This window comes from Biomphalaria glabrata, chromosome 5, assembly GCF_947242115.1.
Source record: "Biomphalaria glabrata chromosome 5, xgBioGlab47.1, whole genome shotgun sequence".
Lineage (NCBI taxonomy): Eukaryota > Metazoa > Mollusca > Gastropoda > Planorbidae > Biomphalaria > Biomphalaria glabrata.
Window position 1 is genome coordinate 53,828,670 of NC_074715.1, and position 18,665 is coordinate 53,847,334.

General features: G+C 37.2%; 1 protein-coding gene across 1 annotated transcript in view; it reads right to left on the reverse strand.

The window, feature by feature from the left end:
• Positions 1-18,021, reverse strand: part of LOC106060681 (adhesion G protein-coupled receptor L1-like) — a 127,390-nt gene extending 109,369 nt beyond the window's left edge. The window contains exon 1 of the mRNA XM_056030322.1: positions 17,386-18,021. The gene's annotated coding sequence lies outside the window, so the exon portion shown is untranslated. The remainder of the gene's footprint in view (positions 1-17,385) is intronic.
• Positions 18,022-18,665: the final 644 nt, after the last annotated feature.

Consider the following 18,665-nt stretch of genomic DNA (forward strand, 5'->3'; position numbering starts at 1 on the left):
TACCATCCACTGGTCCACAAACGATATTATGACCATAGCGCTCTGAGTTTCCATCCGCCCTCAATAAAGAAGATGATTACGCGTCATGCATTTAATCATGCATATTAACCAATGACCTAAATTCTGCCAACGAGAAACAGATAGTCTACAGGCTGCAGTTTGATTAGCTCCGCCTACAGTTAAAAAAGAAAGAAAGGAATCATCGCCAGTGAAATGGCCAGCAGGTTGAGAAACAATTGAGGTGCCCTGTGGGTTCTCAGGTGTCTGAAAAAGTGAAGGGTAGTTCCTGCATAGTGGAAGACAATCCTTGTGTACTAGGAGGACAACCGTGCCTGGGACCACGGACTGGTCCGTGACCACAGACTAACCCGCGAACCGGTGGCAGTGGCGGCAGATGCGGCCTCAGTGAACTGTGTAAGAACTTAGTAAGAAGAGAACTATCACTAAAACTAACGTTTGTATTTGTTTATGTCTACCATTCACATTGTTCATTCGACTTCAATCATCAACTAGCAGAGAGTTGCCTCCCTTAAAGCTTCAACACTAAATAAACATTTACCCTCTATTGAAATTAAAAGAGACGCCACTTTTATTTGTTTGTTTGCAAAAGGGAGCGATGCATTATGGTATAGGCTATAGCAGAAGATAAAGGGACGCCCATTTAATTTCAATAGAGGCTAAATGTATACCCACTTATTATCTATTATGGTACATAAATGCAGGGCCGGTCCTACAGATTGCGGGGCCCTATGCGAAACGGTTTGCGCGGGGCCTAGTCTGGGTAAGGGGTAAGGAAAATTAAGATTTTGTATTAGAAAATAAATTTCGTCTTTGGCTTTGCATTTTAGACATAATAATAATAATAATAATAATCTTTATTATCCGTAAGGAAATTTGTCTTACCAGAAACAATTGTAATAGGTACAAAATCACTGTCCAATTAACTTGACGAGCCATCTACAGTAGATCGTAGTTTTCCAACAAAAAGCCAATAAACATTCAGATCTTTAATTTATATGCCAGTGACTATTCAAGTAAATTAAGTATTTGAACTTCCTGCTTTGGTTAAAATTCGCCCTGTTATTGCATTTTTATTAAATAAAAGCTGGCAATGCCTTTTTTTTTTATCGCGAGTAGTATTGAAGTTTTTCATATTGAATAACGCCCCGATATGACAAGTATATCTATATTTCAAGAGATTTTTAATGAGTTTTCAGAAACTTTTTAATAATTTCAGGAGATTTCCAGGTCTTTATCGTACATTTTGTCTAAGGAAACATTGTAATTATAAGTTAAAATGGTTTCATCTAATTATTTACACCTTGATCAAGAATTAGCGCGGGGCCTATGAAATTGCGGGGCCCACTGCGGCCGCATAGGCTGCAGTGGCCTAAGACCGGCCCTGCATAAATGATTGTTACTGTTACACGGGATACACATTTGATTAACTCTGGGAAGGGGGGAGGTTGAGTTGATGACACACTTAGATCTGATCTCTTTGCTGAAGTGTTCTCTTGACCAGGAAGGCAACTAACTAATAGTTTACTGAGAGAACTCACGCCTACTGGTAATTATAGCAACCCTAGTCCTGGTCACCCTGAAAATTGATTGGTAAATTTAAACACATTAGCATATAACCTCTTCAACTTAAAGTTATTGCTCTGAAGTACGCTGTTGTTAAGAGTTTGTTGAACAATGAGACACATTGTAGGCCTACATTGTCAATGGAGACTGTTTCTAGGAGCACACATCTCTATCTTCACTATCTATCACAACAACTAAAAAACAAAAAACACGACATCTTGAATAATAAGTAACCTACTGTTGTAAAATTGACATGAAATGTTAAAGAGAAACTGGGGTATGAATGTGTATTTTGGGTGCTATCGTATACAATTGTTTGATGTTATAATGTATTGTTACGTGTAATGCACTCTATTCTATTCTATAGGGCAGAGGTCATCTGTTTCTTTGGCCCACTTTTAAAGTGCAGGATGTCATGTGGCCAGGACAACGACCAACCGCCTTTACTTTCCCCAACTAAAGTCAGGTACCAATTAGAGTTAGGTGGATCAGGGGGGGGGGGCACCCTGAAAATCCCAAAATTCAAAATCCCATTATACCAGATTGTTCTTATTTAATGATTTGATTGCCAGTGTTTGAGTCTGTTTGTCTTTGCTATCGGTGTCTTGTATCTCCTTTGTGATGGTAAAATCACAAAATCCTGACACAAAGGGTGATTCTTTATTTCGAGGATCTTGTTAGCTTTTTTTTATAGATGTTTGTCTCAAACAGCTGCCCAAATGGGATTTTCACACTCTTACTTTTATTTTCGCAGCAAAATGTTTAAAAATGTGAAGGGAACATTCTCCAAGTTTGACATAGGTCTAAGTCTAATCCAGTAGATCAGTAATACCCAAACTAAGGCCCGCCGGCCGCGGGTCGTAGCCGGCAAGAATTTAATAAAAAAAAAAATAATTTCAAAATAACAAACGTATAACAATTCTCTAAATGTCTATGAACTTTTGTAAGCTACACGAGCCTTAGATCACAGTTACTACTATAGATGACAACATATAGAACTATATAATGTTTTTTATAGATGACCTTTTGCCTGATTTATAACTATGCTAAAGAGACTTTCATGGACACACTATAGAAACTAGAACGAGAAAAATAGTTACCAAGAATTTCAGAAATGGTCTTAGAAAGAATGACAGATAAGAAAGGGGGGAGAGAGAAAGAAAGAGAGAGAGAGAGAGAGAGAACGCATGAGATATTTAAAAAAAAATACTAAGTTTTTTTTTTAGTGAAAGAAAAAAAAAAATCCAACTATTAATTTCCAATGAGCTCTTCCTGTGTCAGTTGCAGATGGCTGGTCAATTGGATACATGGGCGTCGCTAGAATGCTGGAGATGATGGAGGTTCAATTGGGGGAATGACACAGAAAGGCCTCCATAGAGAACAGGAAATTAAAAAGGTCGCTACTTTTAATAGCAGTTTCGTTGAGTCTTGTATAGCGAACTTTCGAAACGAGTTTGCACACAGTCTATTTAAACCTATACACATTTTAAGAATGTTATAGAGAAAAGAGGGGGGGGGGGAGAAGAGCGTGAAACAGAAGTGAGAGAAAGAAAAAGAGAAGTGAAAGAGAACTGCAAGGACAGAAATAGAAAAGGAGAAAGGAGAGAAAGAATAAAAAGAGATGGATAAAAAAAGAAGAAAGAATAAAGAAACAAGAAAAATGATGTGACCGCAACCAGTAAGAAAAATGGAGACATAAAGGTAGTGAGACACAGACACTCGGGGAAATAGAGAGAGATAGAGAGCAAGAGACAGACAGAGACAGACAGACAAAGAGAGAGAGAGAGAGAAACGCAGAGACGGTGAAGGCGGTGAGGTATAAGAGACAAAGAGGCATAGTAAGACAGACTGAGACAAGCAGTGAGCGACAGACATACAGAGAGATGGAGACAGATAAACAGAGAGAAGGGGACAGATAAACAGACAGACAAACAGACAGATAGAGAGAGGGAGCCAGAAAAAAAACAGACATATAAGAGAGAGGGAGACAGATAAACAGAGAGAGAGGGAGACGGATAAACAGAGAGAGAGGGAGACAGATAAACAGAGAGAGAGGGAGACAGATAAACAGAGAGAGAGGGAGACAGATAAAAAGAGAGAGAGGGAGACAGATAAACAGAGAGAGGGAGACAGATAAACAGAGAGAGAGGGAGACAAACAGAGAGAGAGGGAGACAGATAAACAGAGAGAGGGAGACAGATAAACAGAGAGAGGGAGACAGATAAACAGACAGACAGAGAGAGGGAGACAGACAAACAGACAGATAGAGAGAGGGAGACAGACAAACAGACAGACAGAGAGAGGGAGCCAGAAAAAGACAGACATATAAGAGAGATGGAGACAGATAAACAGAGAGATGGAGACAGATAAACAGAGAGATGGAGGCAGATAAACAGAGAGATGGAGACAGATAAACAGAGAGATGGAGACAGATAAACAGAGAGAAGGGGACAGATAAACAGACAGACAAACAGACGGATAGAGAGACGGAGGAAACAAACAGACAGAGAGAGGGAGCCAGAAAAAGACAGACATACAAGAGAGATGGAGAGAGATAAACAGAGTGAGGGAGACAGATAAACAGAGAGATGGAGACAGATAAACAGAGTGAGGGAGACAGATAAACAGAGAGATGGAGACAGATAAACAGACAGACAGAGAGAGAGAGACAGACAAACTGAGAGAGGGAGACAGACAAACAGACAGACAAAGGGAGATAAACAGAGAGAGAGAGAGACAGACAGATAAACAGACAGACAAAGGGAGTGGGTCATTATTGAGCGTAATGGCGATGTTAATCTCGTCTAAATTATTAAATGGATCAAAACGCTTGGGGTGAAGATGGAGAAAATTACTTCTTAGTGCCGCCTCTTTCATTAAAACACACACAACGTATGCTGAGTGATCACATGCGAGAGGAGGGGGGAGAGGAGGCATAGTCAGGGATCAGGAGTGAAGGGGGTAGAGGGGGGGCGGATCAGAGAGAAAGTAAGAAGAAAGAGAATTCGTGAGAAGATAACAGAGACAAAATTATATCGGGGGGAGATCATTGAAGTTTGGAAGTACTCAACATGAGAACTAGAGCAGGATGGAAAGGAATCGTCCATTTATGACGTTCTTACATTTGGGAGGGGGGAAAGGGGGTTGGCTAGCCTAAAGTGGACGCATGGAGAACGTAGACAGGAAGGAAAAAATAGAGGGGGGGGTGAGATACATGTGAATGTCCAAAAAAATAGGGGGGGTGAGATACATGGGAATGTCCAAAAAAAATAGGGGGGGGTGAGATACATGTGAATGTCCAAAAAAAATAGGGGGGGGGGTGAGATACATGTGAATGTCCAAAAAAATAGGGGGGGGGTGAGATACATGTGAATGTCCAAAAAAATAGAGGGGGGGGGGGTGAGATACATGTGAATGTCCAAAAAAATAGGGGGGGGGGAGATACATGTGAATGTCCAAAAAAATAGAGGGGGGGGGGGGTGAGATACATGTGAATGTCCAAAAAAATAGGGGGGGGGAGATACATGTGAATGTCCAACAAAATAGAGGGGGGGGGGAGATACATGTGAATGTCCAAAAAAATAGGGGGGGGGAGATACATGTGAATGTCCAAAAAAATAGGGGGGGGGGGAGATACATGTGAATGTCCAAAAAAATAGGGGGGGGGAGATACATGTGAATGTCCAAAAAAATAGGGGGGGGGAAATACATGTGAATGTCCAAAAAAATAAAGGGGGGGGGGGGAGATACATGTGAATGTCCAAAAAAATAGAGGGGGGGGGAGATACATGTGAATGTCCAAAAAAATAGAGGGGGGGGGGGAGATACATGTGAATGTCCAAAAAAATAGAGGGGGGGGAGATACATGTGAATGTCCAAAAAAATAGAGGGGGGGGGGGGAGATACATGTGAATGTCCAAAAAAATTTTTTTTTAATCCTAAAAAAGTTTTTATTATTGCATTTAACATTTTTTTCAAGAAAAGTGTACACATAATAGAAGACAGCTGAACCATTTTGCAGTCAAGTGACTTAAGATGACTGTGCGAAGTCAATCAACTTGATGTAACCATACATTGTAAAAATAGGTTCTTTTATTTTTATTTTTATAATTAAATTTCTTCGTCCATCAAGAAAATACGCCCATATTTAAATGCCAATCAGCCAATATAGGCATATAGTTCTAAAAACGAAATCAATCCAAATATATATTTCATGAAATTATATATGTATCTATATGTGATATATATATATATACATTGCTTTTTGTGACGGTACGCGCCGGTTCGGCGTACCGGCACTTTTTTTCAATGTGGGGAAAAATTATTACTTTTCTTGTATTTTAATATTTATTATTAATTTATTAGTAGTTAAAAGTTAGAAATACAACACTGAGTACCGCACCTATTAGTTTACAAAAAAAAGCACTGTATATATGTATATATGTATGTGTGTGTGTGTATATATATATATATATGTATATTGAAAAAAAATATATGAGAGTATTACAAAGGATTAAGAAATTGTATAAAATAACAACAGTATTGAGACTTAATTGCTCTTTCATAAGGTCCTCGCATGTTTATTTAATTAATATCTATTTAATTAAGCTAATTCTCTTTCTAAAAAAAATGTTTTTTATAAACCTGTTCTCTATTTTCGTTTGATAAGGAATTATGGTTTAAATTTTTCCTATTAATGTTTTTTTCTTGTTTTCCAAGTTGGTTTGTATGCGTGAGAATGTTGTTCTCTCATCAAGTAAAAACAGAAAGTCCTCGTGACCTTATACGCTGGGAACTAGATCTACAATTTGATAGGAATACCAGGGAGCATTGTGTCTTCATGACTTTCATTTACAAAGCTTGTATTAACACACTCCGTCTGTCTGGGTGTAATTTGTGTGTCTGGAGGGGGGGGGGGGGGAGGGGATTCAGTTTCGTGCCATTCCCCCGTCTCGGTTCATCGAAGACACTACATGACTCAATCCAACAATTCACTAATTATTTAATCAATTAGTTGGAATTAATTATTTTTTGTTTTACATAGAAAAAGGGAGATACATTTTGGAGTATTGAGAGATATGGGCAGTGAATTTGCGTTCTCTTTTTCTGAAATCAGCTTTGTTTTTTAAAAAGTATTTTTTTTTAAATTTTGCTTGGTTATCTGTTCAGCGCTGTGCTGGTCTGTGACTCGGTGTTCAGATTGAGTTGCTCTGCCAGACACCTAAACCAGACACATCTAAATCTTAGACACTTTATAATCAGCGGTTCTCAAACTTTGAAGCTCGGCGACCCCTTTTTTACAATCCCCCACTCTGACGCGACCCCCCCCCCCCCCACACACACACACACATGCAGCAATAGAAGAGCAGACAATAACAATCCATATTTTCGATGGTTTTAGGCGACCCCTGGCACATCGTCAATCTACCCCCCAAGGGGGCTGCGATCCACAGGTTGAGAACCCCTGTTTTATATTAACAAATAGCTTTTCAATATTACGTACTAATCTATAAAAATACAAATGTGATAAGGTAATGATCTTTACAGAAGACAAACACTGCCGGAAGACAACGACTTTGTCTACGCGACATGATGAATAGGCCTACATGCAGGCTGCAACTGGGTTTGAGTAGTCACGTGAAACACTGCATTCATCCTTAATCTTCGGAATCGAAGACATCGCCATCATTATTATCTTTCAACTCATTCAACTCTAAGGTATCGCCGCCATTCGCTTTTCATACGCATGTCTTTTCCACCAGTCGCTCCCCTTCATTTATTCACTTGTAATCCATCCTTCTAAAAATAGATACTTCGTCATAAAACATGTATAGCATCAGTCAATACGCAAACACACACTCTTAAAAACACACACTCACACATACACACGCGCGCGCGCGCTCCATAACAAGTATAACGAAGAATCCATAAAAATGTCCAAAATTTACATAAAAATATTGCAATTTTGCTAAATTATCTCAACCTTTGAAATTAATATCTGTTAGTGTCTAGTTATTGTTAAAATTAGTTAAATATAAAAACTATTTATTGCTAACGTTTCGTTCTGTTGCGGTAACCTAAGTTTTATGTTTAGTTGTCATGAGTCAGTCAGGAAAACCAACAACTTAGCAGAGTTTCATTGATTAACATGCATGACTAGATTGACACATGAATGTAATTATCTTCCCTCCTTTAAAATTACACCTATTCAGGCCTCGCGGAACCCCAGTGTTCCGCGGAACACATTTTGTCCTAGCCTAAAGCCTGCCTCAGGACGTTGAAGAATGGCAGCGGCAGGACATGAGCCCGAGACCATCGATAGGACAGTCCTGCACGCATACCGCACGACATGTACACAAACACATATTTACATAAATTTTGTTTTATCTTATCTTATATAATACAGACGTTACTTCAAAAAAGAAAATGATTACGTCCTACGCGTCATGCATTTAGTCATGCATATTAACCAATGACTTAAATTCTGCCAAGTCACTGGTTTTCCTGGCTAGCTCAGGCAACCCATTCCATGCTCTAATAGCACTAGGGAAGAAGGAGTATTTGTACAAATTTGTCCTAGCATATGGGACGAGGAATGTGCCTTTATCTTTGTGTCTTTCAGAGTATTTTATTAAATTTTGTTTTTGTATTTGAAGATTATGGTTCAGTGTTTTATGTATTATTGCTACTTTACTTTTGAGCCTTCTGTCCTGAAGGCTTTCTAAATTTAGTGATTTTACTAAAGGTGTTACTCTAGTCAAATGTGAATATTCGTTTGTTATGAATCGCACTGCTCTATTTTGTGTCTGTTCCTGTTTCTTAATGTTTTCTTGAGTTGAGGGGTCCCAAACAGAGGATGCATATTCTATTATTGGCCTAACCAAGGTTAAATAACATTTTAGTTTTATGTTCTTATTTGATTTATAGAAATTTCTTTTAATAAATCCTAATGCTTTGTTTGATTTTTTTGTAGTTTCATCAATATGTGGATTCCATGACAGTTTTTCATTTATTATAACACCTAAGTATTTTGCGTTTTATAAATGGATACCCGCACATACACACGTATAAAGCAGAATGTTTAATTTAGTTTTACATAGGTCACATTCACGCCACTCAGTATAAGATAATGGAGACATCAGAAAGATGAAATATTGTAGGTTTGGACAAGATTATTATCTAAGCGTCCATCACCGGGCACAAACACAGGGGCTAACAGGCCCATTACGGTGGACCAGGGTTCGATAACTGTGTTTCTAGCTGAGAACAAATTACATACCGTCCTCCGGTGTAAAGTCAGTTAACTTGCCATTTAAATGTCAATATCGGGGGGGTTGACAAGGGGAGAGAATGAGAGACTTTTAGATTATCTCTCAATTTTTTTTTTAGTCTCTTTTTCCCTTCTTTATTTTTTCTTTTAGCCTGAAGGCATAAAAAAAGAGAAGAAAAAAGTTTCGATTTAAATCTACATCTGTGAGACTTAACAGAAAATACAATATTAACTACACAGTTGTAGCTGGAGGCTTCGATCTTATTTCATTTTAAGCTCAATCTGGCTATTAATTTAAATGGCCGTTGGGGCGTCTGCGTTCAAGAATCTATACACCTTCAGGGCGTGTATATACTTTCTAATCAGCTTTGTGACCGTTATGACTAGAGGGGGCAACATTGTGTAAAGGAAGCCGTTGCCCGATGCCCTTCCCTTTAACTAAGTCACATAATAAATTCCGATGATGTAAAGAGCCTAAGGGCGCGGGCAATTTTTTTAATCCCAATTAGCAGAGATTAGTTCCAATGTGTTTAAATATTCAAGGCAGCTACATAGTAACGATGAAAGCTAAATGTCAAACATTTGATTAGCTGTTGACTATAGAATATAGAATTATAAAAACATACTAATGGATGGCCCTGATGAGTCCTATTGATTAGATCTGCTAGACAACTGGAACTTATCTCAGGCAAATGGAACATATCGCGGTCTATTTCCTCTAACACAATGTGTGTGTGTGTGTTTGTTTACTTCTAGTTTAAGAAACGGTCACGTGATCGGATTGTCTTAATGACGTAAGAGTGGCCATGTGGACAGAGGTAGGCGGGGTTAACTCCCCTGTTAGTCCTCTCGCCCAAAATAGTATCCCGAAATAGTTTGGCAATGTCTAGATACGGGAGATAATCCGTATGTAAGGGAGATAGTCATTAGCAACTTTATAGACATTTAAACAATGGAAGTCTAGGGTCTGTGCAATAATGAGAGTTATCTTCTCTTAACTACAGGACCTCGCTTCGCATACCATGTTGTAACAGTATTCACTATGGTGACTATGCCAAGCATTAAATGAAACTGCGAACTCTTGAGGTCTGTAGATGTTATCGCATAAACAGGGCCGGATTTAAGAGAGGGCAGGCAATGCTACAGCCCAGTGGCCTCCACAAGAAAGGGGCCCCCCACAACAGAGAAAAAAATCCATATTTCGACGGGTCAACAACTTTACTGTTTTGTAAATATTTTATTTCCTCGCAATTTAACCAAAAAATACTTTAAGTCTTATAGTGGGCATGGATATTTTTAAACACTACAAAAAATGTCGTGAAAATTTTTTAGAAAGTTGGATAAAGGCGTTGTTTTGTAAAGTAGTTGAAAGAAGTAAAAGTTGTTTTTTTTTCAACCCTAACCTATGTAACATATAATTTAATTTTTACACCTAGTAATTGAACATAAAAAATAAGAGTACTTTGGTCTCACAATTATTATTTTGCAATATTTAGATACATAATCTAGAAAGATCTAGGTTATCAATCTTTTTAAATGTACATAAGATGATTTAAATCAACATGAATTATTTTGATCTAGGATTTTTGAAACATTATCTCAATGGAAACAAACAGGAAATGACTTTGTTTCATATATTTGCGTGAATATCCTAGAAATGATTTTGCATTCTTTCTAAACTTTGAAAACTAAAGATCATTACTTTTCTAAGACAGAAAAGATTGATTGGGGTGACTTCCCTTAGAGCCTGAAAAAAGAGTTTACGTACATAAAAATCTCTCTATATATATAGGTCTGTGAATCGATCAATCGCGAATAAGAATTTATTTCCAGTTTCCTGTCTAGTATAATATATAAGTCTATGGTCAGCTTATAGTGTGCTCGTATTCTTGTAATATTCTCCCGATTTACTATATTGCGTAAACCCTTAAAAATTCATTTGTCGTTAAAATATGCATATTAAAATTAATTTGCACACACTCTCTTTCTTCAATAATATGGCATGCGTTTAGATATCAGTAATTTTTTTTTAATTAAAAAATGAATTTTGATTAAAACTTACAAAAAAAGTGTAGGGGCCTCCACAATAATTCCATCCCGGGGTCTCCACACACTTAAATCCGGCCTTGCGTATATAGCAAGGTTGTGCACTAGTTCCTTCCTTTGGTGTAGCAGAAGGACATAAAGATGTGTACTAAAACCTACATTCTTAGTAAACATTAATATGATAGGTAAACTTCTACTGAAAGGGGAGGTGATTACGCATACCGGAAATTTCCCACGGAGATTCCTGAAATTATTTAACAATTACGACGTAACCATAGCAATGTATCTGTTTCTAGCCTTCCACTCCTACAAGTGTCCCGCGCAATTTTGTCACTCCCCTTCCCACCAAAGAGCCTGCGGCGTAACCGCGTGAGAATGATATCGACATTAGGGGATGCCATCAGGTGTGCAGATCTATACGAACAAGGTAATAGCGTATCGATAGAGACTTAATAGTAAAATGATAGCAGCTGAAAGTCGAACGACTATCAGGTAAATGTCAGTTTCCTCCTGATAGGTGAGAGTATCCCTTTTTATACATTTTACAAGAACGGGTGTAGATGTTGCCATAATGGAGAAAAATGTAGAAAATATATCGTGGAAAGGAATAACTAACATCTTTATCCTTTATAGTTCGTCCATCGTGGTTCGATGATGACCACTTGTGTCATCCAGGGGGGGGGGGGGGCTGAGGGCTTTGCACTGGGGTTTTGTGCCTCCTCATGTGGCTGGTGAGACCTATGTGATCCCGGAATATTCGGCTGCAAACTGGGAAGGTTAATCCAGCTGGAGCTAGTGTCATTGGCCTTGCTTTTGTTTTTCTCTGACGCTTTCTTCTGCTAGCACTGTTCTCTTGTCCTTTCTTCTGCTAGCACTGTTCTCTTGCCCTTTCTTCTGCTAGTACTGTTCTCTTGTCCTTTCTTCTGCCAGCACTGTTCTCTTGTCCTTTCTTCTGCTAGCACTGTTCTCTTGTCCTTTCTTCTGCTAGCACTGTTCTCTTGTCCTTTCTTCTGCTAGCACTGTTCTCCTTGTAATATAAAATGTGATGTCTGCACTTACACGATAGAATGCCGATTTCGTGACCATGCAGATGTGTTTTACAGTTTTAAACTATTTATTTAGTGCATTCTCTCCAAGAAAGAAAATCGGTTAAGGGAAAATGCTATCTTTCCTACCTCCGATAATTGTGCTCAAATATTTCCACTACGCGCCCTGAACTTTCCACTTTGTGAAGTCCAATAATCAATACAGCGCACTGTGAAATTTTGCAATTTAATGTTACAATTTTATACCAGGCAAACTTCGTTGCCGCACTAGAATTTTAACTTCCCAGTGGCGTAGCTTGGATTGGGAGGGGGGGGGGCCGGGGGCATAACCTTTTCAGGGGCTCCTGCATTTTTAAATTCGACATCATGACATGAGATAATGTACTTAATAAATATAGATGTCTAAAGTCCAATTGGTACAACATATAAGTATAATAACAAAAAAATAATAATCATTAAGACTCTTTAAATTAATACTAATGTTGTTATTGGCGAAGAAAAAAGTATAGCTTTTATATAGCGCTACTTTCATGATTGTTGCATGCTCAGAGCGATATGGTACAAGCTCATTTGTGGACCAGAGGGTTCCACAACTCTGCTCGAGTCGGGTGTCGAACCTCGAGCCCCCTTCATAGGTACCCAAAGCCAAGTTCAAGCGTACTTAGCCTTTCGACCAAGCTATAATAGTGTTCTACTTTTAAAAAAATAAAACATTTTTAATTTATTTATACATATTTTTTCCACAACCCTCCTATTGACCGTATCTCTCTTTCTATTTCAAATAGGGAATCATTCAATGGGTTAAGATTTCTCGAATACATTCATTGAAGTATCGTAACTAGACTAGCGCAGATTTTTTTGTTTGTTATGTACTTTAGTATCAGTGTTTATTTATTTTGTAAAGTATACGCGCAGCCAATCGAACTAATGAGTATCGATGCGAGTATCGATGTCACTAGCAGCATAAATACATGTGTTCGTACTCAGATCGTGAGGTATCGTTGATTCCAACCACGATCGTCAAGTATCGTTTACTCCACGCTGTCAAGAACTGATCGATTACCGTCATTTTTTTCTCCGAGTAATTTATCTGTTACGTATCGAATCAGTCCGGGCAACAAATGTTTTCTTGATGATTTTTCTTCTTTTTCCAGAAGAAAACAAAAGAATTATTTGGGAAACATATGGCAGCCTAGGGACTGGCGAGGCTTGATAAATTGTCCTAATGGTTTTGGTATTATTAGCACAAAACAAGTCAACTTAGGATCGATACTCGGCTACTCTGATATAGAAGAAAAATGTCAAATTAAATCAGTTGGATAAAGTAGTCTAGTAACTCTTAACGAGTGCAGATTGCTTTTTGGAGAGATGTTTAGAGCAAAAAAAAAACAAACTAGATAATAGTGAAATGTTAAGACTCGATGATAGAACTGTTTAGAGCTATAAATAGACTAGATAGATGAGAAATGTTTAGTGCTATAATTGACTATATAGTGGTGAAATGTTTATAGATCTATAAATAGACTAGATAGTGGTCAAATGTTTAGAATTTACAGACTAGATATTAGAGAATTGTTTAGACCTATAAATAGACTAGATATTAGAGAAATGTTTAGACCTATAAATAGACTAGATATTAGAGAATTGTTTAGACCTATAAATAGACTAGATAGTGGTCAAATGTTTAGAATTTACAGACTTGATATTAGAGAAATGTTTAGACCTATAAATAGACTAGATATTAGAGAAATGTTTAGACCTATAAATAGACTAGATATTAGAGAAATGTTTAGACCTATAAATAGACTAGATATTAGAGAAATGTTTAGACCTATAAATAGACTAGATATTGGAGAAATGTTTAGACCTATAAATAGACTAGATATTAGAGAAATGTTTAGACCTATAAATAGACTAGATATTGGAGAAATGTTTAGACCTATAAATAGACTAGATATTGGAGAAATGTTTAGACCTATAAATAGACTAGATATTAGAGAAATGTTTAGACCTATTAATAGACTAGATAGCGGGGAAATGTTTAAAATGTATAGACTTGATATCGGAGCTCTAAATAAATAAAATAGTGAAAAGATGATTCAGAGATCTGAATAATGTAGATATTTTAGAAGCTACAAATACATTCGTAAAATGTTTGTAAAATGTTTTACATGTTTCGGATGTTCCTTCAGAGTTGAAGATAATTACTTCCTAGTCCAAACCTCCCGCAGGACGACGGGGGATGGGAGCGGGCAGGGTTTGAACCCGGGACCATCGATAAATCTGAACGACAGTCCAGCGTGCAAACCGCACGACCAGGCAGCCATTCGTTGGCATAGAGTACTTTAGTAGTTATATAGCAACTAAAATTGGGGAGATTTTTAGTAGTCAAAAATTGGGTTAATGAGATATAGTTAGAAATAACTAGTCTAGAGGAAAGACTTTTAGGAATAGATACATTAACAGGATAGTGGAATTAATATTATGAGTTATAAAGACTATTTCATTAGTACAGAATGCGTTAGTATATTGAATGCGTTAATTTTATCTCAAGATTTCTAGATCTACCTATGTAAGAACTCTTGTTTAATTAGTCTACCAATGTAAGAACCATTGTTTAAGAAGATGTCTATGAATTTAAGAACTAATGTTTAATATGAAGTCTACTAATGTAAGAACCATTGTTAAAATAGAAGTCTTTCAGTGTGGGAACCATTGTTTAGATAGAAGTCTATCAATGTGAGAACCATTGTTTGAAGAGAAGTCTATCAATGTGAGAACCATTGTTTAAATAGAAGTCTATCAACGTGAGAACCATTGTTTAAATAGAAGCCTTTCAATGTGAGAATCATTGTTTAAGATGTCTATCAATTTAAGAACCATTGTTAAATAAAAGTATATTAATATGAGAACCATTGTTTAAACAAAAGTCTATCAATGTGAGAACCAATGCAAGAGCAGTCTTAGAGTAGTAAACCAAACTAATTAAGACCTTTTAATGTTAACAATTTAATAATTGAACAAAAACATATTTTATAAGTTGATATCAAGAATTGCTTTGTTTGTTCCGTGTCTTTGTTTCGAAACAACATCCAGTTAGGTTTTTTGTGTTTTTTTAAGTCCCAGCAGACGACAGGCTTGGTCACTGACAAACCTTCAACATGGTCACTTAAGAAAATCTATAGAAGACAACAGTTCAGGCCAATCGATTTGGTTTTGTTTAGTAAAGAATGGACTCGCCACCTCCCGTGCTTCTAACCACTGAAACAAAAGCTGGACAAGAGAATTTGTGAACATTCATACAAATCGAAAACACAAAAAACAGAAAATCCGCTTTTGAAATGAAAAGCTTTAGAAAAAAACAACACATCTGTCCATGGCTAATCCCATTAAGAACAATGACATAAAAAGAAATACGAGGTGCCATAACAACTAAAACAATGCGCAAGCCCAACTAAGAACATTCTGACTTTCCAACTCAAAGCAACCAGCCTTGAGATAATAACTAGACATGCCTAGGAAGAAAAACCAAGAAAAAACAACATTACTACAATGAAAGAATTAGTTATTAAAGAGTTAATATCTTAACCTTCGAATTTTGAACTGATGACAAATTGAATAGAATCATGCCAGTTACCATTTCAATCTTTTCAGCTGGCTGGACATAGTGCAGACGTCAAAGAAATGACAGTGTGTATATACCAAAAACCTGGCACTGTGAAGACGTCATCCTCAACAATGAATTACCAAAACACAAACCCAAGTTTTATAAAAAATATTCACATTTTTCTACACCAATACCTCCCTCGCTGTTGTTAAGATTCACTCTTCCTAAGTTTTCTTAACCTATTTTTTTGTTTATAGCGAATTCGTCATGTCTAAGAAAATGAAGATTAGTAAAAATGAACTTTTCTTTTACAACCAAAAAATCATTGTTCTTTCTCACAATGAACAACATGTAGGGTCCCTAGCTGGAGTCTAACCTGTGAAAAACAGACTAATAATCTCACTACCTTATGTTTTAGGTGACACATCTGGGATCTCGTTTTTACATTAGATCTAGAAATAGTTTGGGGGGGGGAGATTTGAGGTCAAAGTTCGCCTCTTCTATGACTAACTCAATAGCCATCTAGCTACCATGTCCCATCATGCAGCAGGCGTGATACTAAATAAATAGATCTAGACAGGAAGTGAGAAAACACGCGCTGTCATAACAAACTTTTTGGTAATTCTGTTTATATTTCGATGGTTTGTTGCTTAGATGACATAGCTGCGTTGAAGTCAAATGGTATACAAGATCAAAACTGTAATCTTGTAAAATTGGCAGGAAGTTGTGGGTTAAAAGGGTCAGTTCTATGAGTCAAAGATCAACAAGTTGGCGTATTCCCACCAGGCAGCAGTTGGAAAACATGAAATGATTCAGGACTCACGAAATCAGCAGAAAGATGAATGACGTCTCTGAGGTCTGTTTTGTTTGGTGTCGAAGGGACACGTCACCACACAATCTAGGTGATGGATGGACGTAGCAACAGACGGTGACCATACTGAACATTCTTCTAATGCTGCCTCCGAGGAGAAAAAATGGACACGCAAATGCCCTGTAGATACACACAGACACAAAGGCCCTGTAGACATACACAGACAGATGCAAACACACAGCGACATACATACACCGACACAAATACACACCAATTTAAGTATCACTTTAAGCAATAAAAAGGATTTATAATAATAATAATTTAATATAATGTTTTAAAAAAATCTTTCATTTAGATCTTTATATCTAGACTACAGCTATATCTAGACCTAATGCTATATCTATATAGGATATATATATATATATATATATACATGAGGAGGCATAAAACCCCAGTGCAAAGCCCTCAGCCCCCTGGATGACAAAGTGGTCATCATCGAACCACGATGGACGAACTATATATATCTATACCACAGACCTATAATATATATATATAGTTCTGTGATCTAGACCTTGAGCTATATCTAAATCTATAGTGCCATTGCCATGACTCTGTAACTGTGGGTCGTTTATATGAAGTGAAATTCTAATACAGACAGAAAATCACAAATGTTTATAAATATACTATTTATAGGCAGTAGTGTTAAAAATAGATCATAATTTATTATCAAAGATTGGATTTCAAAGCGGCCTCGATCAAAAAACAGTGTTTACTTGAGATGAGAAATGTATTAACTAAAATTTCTTTTTATCTAAGCTTTTCAGCAATGATTTATTTAGAGATTTAGATCTCATCTATAGAGCTTTTGTTCACCTAAATATGTATGATCTGTCTTCTTTCTTAAAAACATCACGTGAAAGACAAAAATAGAATTTGAAAAAAAAAAACTGAAATTCAAAGTTTAAACTATATTTTCAAAACTAAAACTAACAGAAGAAATGAATACAGAACTAATTCTCACCTGTTAATAGTCTTTGATTGACAGGTACACGACAGATTCAGAAATACAAGCCGAGTGATGCATTACATTTTTCCCTTCTAGATCCGTTCATGCAGCTTCCTTCGTTTATGGTTTTTGAAATAATTCCTGTCCAATAGATAAAGAGTTTATAATCTAGATTAAAAGATCTACATATTGTCACTTTCCTAGATCTACATCTAGCTAGACTAGATGGCGGACATCTGGTAACATTGAAATCTCTAGAATAGCATGGAGTTGTTTGTGGTGAATGGTCTACAATATAGATCTATAACTGTTGGAATATATTAAATGACATCTATGTAACACATATAAAGCCTTAGACTACGTTAAATATGCAAGAGTTGTGTTTGTAATCCAGCACGGGAACTAATCGCGATTTTTTTTTTTTTTTTTGCAAAGGTTAATTTTAATCGCTTCTTTCCAGCACGTTTTATTCCCAGTGCTGGGTACTGTCCCTTGACTCAGGACAAATACACAACGCGAGACGAAGGAACAGGGGGAGATAATTGAGCAGTTGACGAGACATGACATAGTCGGGCCTGGGTTCTTGTTGTTGTGGTGGCAAGGGGACGCTACTAGCGTGTCAATGTAACAACTATCTCTTTCCTTCCCTCTCTGTCACTCTCTTCTCTGTCTCTCTCTCTCTTTCTCTCCTCACTGACTGGGGTTGCATTGTTTTCGAAGACCATCCCATTAGCCATCCACCAGACAGAATATATCCTGCTTTAGATAGATCTATGCATTCGCTGAATGAAATGAATGGAACTGAATGGTTCCAGTGCGCTGTTGTCTCTTTTTGTTTCCTGTACTGGAGAGGAATACACTATCACTCCGAGAATGTACAAATACCGTTACATATGAATGAACAGATCGACTCGCGGTACAACAAAGCTGGCGTAGAAGTTGGCTAACTGGCGAGACGGCTCAAGTGGGAGTCCCTCAGGAGAACCCCTCGTCTACACACTGTGCTCAGATATGGCAGTTCTACTCCTCCCATTTTTTTGTCACAATGGAAATTTGTATTTTTACAACTAACACAGAGCCTTAAACAGTCTTATTTCAAACATACGGAAATCAATATTTTCTAGGTACATGAAAATAAGCCTAATCTCATTTATTTTTTTTGCACACGAGAATGTCTAGTCCAATCTTTGGCTTGAAAAGACGAGTATTTTGGAGTACAAAATAGGCTGAATTTTGTCAAACTGTTGACAACAGATACATATTTTGGATATATATGGCTCCTTCTGTCTCGGAAG